The sequence below is a fragment of the Labrus mixtus genome, chromosome 12 (genome assembly GCF_963584025.1).
Source record: "Labrus mixtus chromosome 12, fLabMix1.1, whole genome shotgun sequence".
In the NCBI taxonomy this organism is placed as follows: Eukaryota; Metazoa; Chordata; class Actinopteri; order Labriformes; family Labridae; genus Labrus; species Labrus mixtus.
In genome coordinates, this window is record NC_083623.1 from 28,348,398 (window position 1) to 28,355,904 (window position 7,507).

Here is a 7,507-nt window from a genome sequence, read left to right on the forward strand (position 1 = left end):
TTGGGCTTCAGGACAGTGCAGTGTGAGATCTTTCATAGGGTAGCTAATAAATACTCCAGCATGGAGCCCCATAGGGCAGTGTTTGTAACCCTACATTTTTCAATAAAATGATTCATAATATTTCTGAACAGATGGAACTTGGTATATCTACTGTAAGAGGCTATACGCTTATGATGGGGTCCTCTGGGTCAGAGGTCAGAATAAAGATTACATACTAAAGAAAATGCAGAAAGCAATGGGTGAACAAACAGGCTTTTAAATGATCCATGACAAGATCTCAGCATGAATGACTTTCTCTGAAGTTATACAGTAAAGCACTAGAACTGACTCTCCGTCCAGACGTGTTGTTCTGTTTCTTTTATTGTTCATTTTTCATTATTGTCATTTCCTCTTTTATTTTCTTACTCACTCTTGTCTCTGTCTTCCAGATCCTGTTTCTCATGTTTCCCGCCTTGTGTGTACTCACCTGTGTCTCATTACCCCCTGGTGGTCTGTGCTTTCTGTGTGTCCTCCCTCTTGTTACCAGTGTCTAATGTTTTCCTAAGTGTTTCCTCGTTCCAGTGTTATTCTGTATTACCTTCTAGTGTATGACTTTGTCTGCTTTTGACTGGCCTTTTGCCTTTGCCATTCGGATTTGTTTGCCTATGCTTTTTGGACTTTGCAGTCCTTTGCAGCAGGATTACACAGAACACAACATCACCAAGGTTGACGTCAACAGTAAAATCAGGTTTGACTAAAAACAGATCTTCTTCCCTCTAATCTGAACCATGCTCACACTACGAGACATGACAATCATGGAACATCACACACTACAGGATGTTATTAAGATTAATCATGCCCAGAGGAGGAACGCACCACCTCACATGACCTCAAGTAAACAGACTAATTTAAACTGGTTGAAGAGGATATGTGACATTTAACTGATGTTAAGTATAAGGATTTAATTTCTCTCTACCTGTGGAGGGCAGTAATATGCTAAGACACGTACAAACTGCCGGAATATCTAAAAGAACAACAAGGCACCTGTTTGAAAATAATGAAAGGGGAACCCTCAAAGCCATTTCCTCCGCACTGAAAGAGATAACTTTCCCCAAGTCTTTCAATCAGTGTGTTTCTATAAGTTGTGTTTCTATAAGTCAGTGTGTTTCTATAAGTTGTGTTTCTATAAGTTGTGTTTCTATAAGTCAGTGTGTTTCTATAAGTTGTGTTTCTATAAGTTGTGTTTCAATAAATCAGTGTGTTTCTATAAGTTGGGTTTCTATAAGTCAGTGTGTTTCTATAAGTCAGTGTGTTTCTATAAATCAGTGTGTTTCTATAAATTGTGTTTCTATAAGTTGTGTTTCTATAAGTCAGTGTGTTTCCATAAGTCAGTGTGTTTCTATAAATCAGTGTGTTTCTATAAGTTATGTTTCTATAAGTCAGTGTGTTTCTATAAGTTGTGTTTCTATTAGTTGTGTTTCTATAAGTCAGTGTGTTTCTATAAATCAGTGTGTTTCTATAAGTTGTGTTTCTATAAGTTGTGTTTCTATAAGTTGGGTTTCCATAAGTTGTGTTTTTATAAGTTGTGTTTCTATAAGTCAGTGTGTTTCTATAAGTTGTGTTTCTATAAGTCAGTGTGTTTCTATAAGTTGTATTTCTATAAGTTCTGTTTCTATAAATTGTGTTTCTATAAGTTGTGTTTCTATAAGTCAGTGTGTTTCTATAAGTTGTATTTCTATAAGTTATGTTTCTATAAATCAGTGTGTTTCTATAAGTTGTATTTCTATAAGTCAGTGTATTTCTATAAATTGTGTTTCTATAAGTTGTATTTCTATAAGTTGTGTTTCTATAAATCAGTGTGTTTCTATAAGTTGTATTTCTATAAGTCAGTGTGTTTCTATAAGTTGTGTTTCTATAAGTCAGTGTGTTTCTATAAGTTGTTTTTCTATAACTTGTGTTTCTATAAGTCAGTGTGTTTCTATAAGTCAGTGTGTTTCTACAAGTTGTGTTTCTATAAATCAGTGTGTTTCTATGAGTTGTGTTTCTATAAGTCAGTGTGTTTCTATAAGTCAGTGTGTTTCTATAAGTCAGTGTGTTTCTATAAGTTGGGTTTCTATAAGTTGGGTTTCTATGAATCAGTGTGTTTCTATGAGTTGTGTTTCTATAAGTCAGTGTGTTTCTATAAGTTGTGTTTCTATAAGTTGTGTTTCTATAAATCAGTGTGTTTCTATGAGTTGTGTTTCTATAAGTCAGTGTGTTTCTATAAGTCAGTGTGTTTCTATAACTCAGTGTGTTTCTGTAAGTTGTGTTTCCATAAGTTGTGTTTTTATAAGTTGTGTTTCTATAAGTCAGTGTGTTTCTATAAGTCAGTGTGTTTCTATAAGTTGGGTTTCTATAAGTTGGGTTTCTATGAATCAGTGTGTTTCTATGAGTTGTGTTTCTATAAATCAGTGTGTTTCTATAAGTTATGTTTCTATAAGTCAGTGTTTTTCTATAAGTTGTGTTTCTATTAGTTGTGTTTCTATAAGTCAGTGTGTTTCTATAAATCAGTGTGTTTCTATAAGTTGTGTTTCTATAAGTTGTGTTTCTATAAGTTGGGTTTCCATAAGTTGTGTTTTTATAAGTTGTGTTTCTATAAGTCAGTGTGTTTCTATAAGTTGTGTTTCTATAAGTCAGTGTGTTTCTATAAGTTGTATTTCTATAAGTTCTGTTTCTATAAATTGTGTTTCTATAAGTTGTGTTTCTATAAGTCAGTGTGTTTCTATAAGTTGTATTTCTATAAGTTATGTTTCTATAAATCAGTGTGTTTCTATAAGTTGTATTTCTATAAGTCAGTGTATTTCTATAAATTGTGTTTCTATAAGTTGTATTTCTATAAGTTGTGTTTCTATAAATAAGTGTGTTTCTATAAGTTGTATTTCTATAAGTCAGTGTGTTTCTATAAGTTGTGTTTCTATAAGTCAGTGTGTTTCTATAAGTTGTTTTTCTATAACTTGTGTTTCTATAAGTCAGTGTGTTTCTATAAGTCAGTGTGTTTCTACAAGTTGTGTTTCTATAAATCAGTGTGTTTCTATGAGTTGTGTTTCTATAAGTCAGTGTGTTTCTATAAGTCAGTGTGTTTCTATAAGTCAGTGTGTTTCTATAAGTTGGGTTTCTATAAGTTGGGTTTCTATGAATCAGTGTGTTTCTATGAGTTGTGTTTCTATAAGTCAGTGTGTTTCTATAAGTTGTGTTTCTATAAGTTGTGTTTCTATAAATCAGTGTGTTTCTATGAGTTGTGTTTCTATAAGTCAGTGTGTTTCTATAAGTCAGTGTGTTTCTATAACTCAGTGTGTTTCTGTAAGTTGTGTTTCCATAAGTTGTGTTTTTATAAGTTGTGTTTCTATAAGTCAGTGTGTTTCTATAAGTTGTATTTCTATAAGTCAGTGTGTTTCTATAAGTTGTGTTTCTATAAGTCAGTGTGTTTCTATAAGTTGTTTTTCTATAAGTTGTGTTTCTATAAGTCAGTGTGTTTCTATAAGTCAGTGTGTTTCTATAACTCAGTGTGTTTCTGTAAGTTGTGTTTCCGTAAGTTGTGTTTTTATAAGTTGTGTTTCTATAAGTCAGTGTGTTTCTATAAATTGTATTTCTATAAGTTGTGTTTCTATAAATTGTGTTTCTATGAGTTGTGTTTCTATAAGTCAGTGTGTTTCTATAAGTTGTATTTCTATAAGTTGTGTTTCTATAAGTCAGTGTGTTTCTATAAGTTGTGTTTCTATAAGTTGTATTTCTATAAGTTGTGTTTCTATAAATCAGTGTGTTTCTATAAGTTGTATTTCTATAAGTTGTGTTTCTAAAAGTTGTATTTCTATAAGTTGTGTTTCTATAAGTTGTGTTTCTGTAAGTCAGTGTATTTCTATAAGTTGTGTTTCTATAAGTCAGTGTGTTTCTATAAGTCAGTGTGTTTCTATAAGTTGTGTTTCTATAAGTTGTGTTTCTATAAATCAATGTGTTTCTATAAGTTGTTTTTCTATAAGTTGTGTTTCTATAAGTCAGTGTGTTTCTATAAGTTGTGTTTCTATAAATCAGTGTGTTTCTATGAGTTGTGTTTCTATAAGTTGTGTTTCTATAAATCAATGTGTTTCTATAAGTTGTGTTTTTATAAGTTGTGGTTCTATATGTTGTGTTTCTATAAATTGTGTTTCTATAAGTCAGTGTGTTTCTATAAGTTGTGTTTCTATAAGTTGTATTTCCATAAGTTGTGTTTCTATAAATTGTGTTTCTATAAGTTGTGTTTCTATAAGTCAGTGTGTTTCTATAAGTTGTATTTCTTTAAGTTGTGTTTCTATGAATCAGTGTGTTTCTATAAGTTGTATTTCTATAAGTCAGTGTGTTTCTATAAGTTGTGTTTCTATAAGTTGTATTTCTATAAGTTGTGTTTCTATAAATCAGTGTGTTTCTATAAGTTGTATTTCTATAAGTCAGTGTGTTTCTATAAGTTGTGTTTCTATAAGTCAGTGTGTTTCTATAAGTTGTTTTTCTATAACTTGTGTTTCTATAAGTCAGTGTGTTTCAATAAGTCAGTGTGTTTCTACAAGTTGTGTTTCTATAAATCAGTGTGTTTCTATGAGTTGTGTTTCTATAAGTCAGTGTGTTTCTATAAGTCAGTGTGTTTCTATAAGTCAGTGTGTTTCTATAAGTTGGGTTTCTATAAGTTGGGTTTCTATAAATCAGTGTGTTTCTATGAGTTGTGTTTCTATAAGTCAGTGTGTTTCTATAAGTTGTGTTTCTATAAGTTGTGTTTCTATAAATCAGTGTGTTTCTATGAGTTGTGTTTCTATAAGTCAGTGTGTTTCTATAAGTCAGTGTGTTTCTATAACTCAGTGTGTTTCTGTAAGTTGTGTTTCCATTAGTTGTGTTTTTATAAGTTGTGTTTCTATAAGTCAGTGTGTTTCTATAAATCAGTGTGTTTCTATAAGTTGTATTTCTATAAGTTGTGTTTCTAAAAGTTGTATTTCTATAAGTTGTGTTTCTATAAGTTGTGTTTCTGTAAGTCAGTGTATTTCTATAAGTTGTGTTTCTATAAGTCAGTGTGTTTCTATAAGTCAGTGTGTTTCTATAAGTTGTGTTTCTATAAGTTGTGTTTCTATAAATCAGTGTGTTTCTATGAGTTGTTTTTATATAAGTTGTGTTTCTATAAGTCAGTGTGTTTCTATAAGTTGTGTTTCTATAAGTTGTGTTTCTATAAATCAGTGTGTTTCTATGAGTTGTGTTTCCATAAGTTGTGTTTCTATAAATCAGTGTGTTTCTATAAGTTGTGTTTTTATAAGTTGTGGTTCTATAAGTTGTGTTTCTATAAATTGTGTTTCTATAAGTCAGTGTGTTTCTATAAGTTGTGTTTCTATAAGTTGTGTTTCTGTAAATCAGTGTGTTTCTATAAGTTGTGTTTCTATAACTTGTGTTTCCATAAGTTGTGTTTCTATAAGTCAGTGTGTTTCTATAAGTTGTGTTTCTATAAATCAGTGTGTTTCTATAAGTTGTGTTTCTTTAAGTCATTGTGTTTCTATAAGTTGTGTTTTTATAAGTCAGTGTGTTTCTATAAGTTGTGTTTCTATAACTCAGTGTGTTACTATAAGTTGTGTTTCTGTAAGTCAGTGTGTTTCTATAAGTCATTGTGTTTCTATAAGTTCTGTTTCTATAAGTTGTGTTTCTGTAAGTCGGTGTGTTTCTATAACTCAGTGTGTTTCTATAATTTGTGTTTTTATAAGTCAGTGTGTTTCTATAAGTTGTGTTTCTATAAGTTGTATTTCTATAAGTTGTGTTTCTATAAATTGTGTTTCTATAAGTTGTGTTTCTATAAGTCAGTGTGTTTCTATAAGTTGTATTTCTATAAGTTGTGTTTCTATGAATCAGTGTGTTTCTATAAGTTGTATTTCTATAAGTCAGTGTGTTTCTATAAGTTGTGTTTCTATAAGTCAGTGTGTTTCTATAAGTTATGTTTCTATAAGTCAGTGTGTTTCTATAAGTTGTGTTTCTATAAGTCAGTGTGTTTCCATAAGTTGTGTTTCTATAAGTCAGTGTGTTTCTATAAGTTGTGTTTCTATAAATCAGTGTGTTTCTATAAGTTGTGTTCCTATAAGTTCTGTTTCTATAAGTTGTGTTTCTGTAAGTCGGTGTGTTTCTATAACTCAATGTGTTTCTATAATTTGTGTTTTTATAAGTCAGTGTGTTTCTATAAGTTGTGTTTCTATAAGTTGTATTTCTATAAGTTGTGTTTCTATAAATTGTGTTTCTATAAGTTGTGTTTCTATAAGTCAGTGTGTTTCTATAAGTTGTATTTCTATAAGTTGTGTTTCTATGAATCAGTGTGTTTCTATAAGTTGTATTTCTATAAGTCAGTGTGTTTCTATAAGTTGTGTTTCTATAACTTGTGTTTCCATAAGTTGTGTTTCTATAAATCAATGTGTTTCTATAAGTTGTATTTCTATAAGTCAGTGTGTTTCTATAAGTTGTGTTTCTATAAGTCAGTGTGTTTCTATAAGTTGTTTTTCTATAAGTTGTGTTTCTATAAGTCAGTGTGTTTCTATAAGTCAGTGTGTTTCTATAACTCAGTGTGTTTCTGTAAGTTGTGTTTCCGTAAGTTGTGTTTTTATAAGTTGTGTTTCTATAAGTCAGTGTGTTTCTATAAATTGTATTTCTATAAGTTGTGTTTCTATAAATTGTGTTTCTATGAGTTGTGTTTCTATAAGTCAGTGTGTTTCTATAAGTTGTATTTCTATAAGTTGTGTTTCTATAAGTCAGTGTGTTTCTATAAGCTGTGTTTCTATAAGTTGTATTTCTATAAGTTGTGTTTCTATAAATCAGTGTGTTTCTATAAGTTGTGTTTCTATAAGTTGTGTTTCTAAAAGTTGTATTTCTATAAGTTGTGTTTCTATAAGTTGTGTTTCTGTAAGTCAGTGTATTTCTATAAGTTGTGTTTCTATAAGTCAGTGTGTTTCTATAAGTCAGTGTGTTTCTATAAGTTGTGTTTCTATAAGTTGTGTTTCTATAAATCAATGTGTTTCTATAAGTTGTTTTTCTATAAGTTGTGTTTCTATAAGTCAGTGTGTTTCTATAAGTTGTGTTTCTATAAGTTGTGTTTCTATAAATCAGTGTGTTTCTATGAGTTGTGTTTCTATAAGTTGTGTTTCTATAAATCAATGTGTTTCTATAAGTTGTGTTTTTATAAGTTGTGGTTCTATAAGTTGTGTTTCTATAAATTGTGTTTCTATAAGTCAGTGTGTTTCTATGAGTTGTGTTTCTATAAGTTGTATTTCCATAAGTTGTGTTTCTATAAATTGTGTTTCTATAAGTTGTGTTTCTATAAGTCAGTGTGTTTCTATAAGTTGTATTTCTTTAAGTTGTGTTTCTATGAATCAGTGTGTTTCTATAAGTTGTATTTCTATAAGTCAGTGTGTTTCTATAAGTTGTGTTTCTATAAGTTGTATTTCTATAAGTTGTGTTTCTATAAATCAGTGTGTTTCTATAAGTTGTATTTCTATAAGTTATG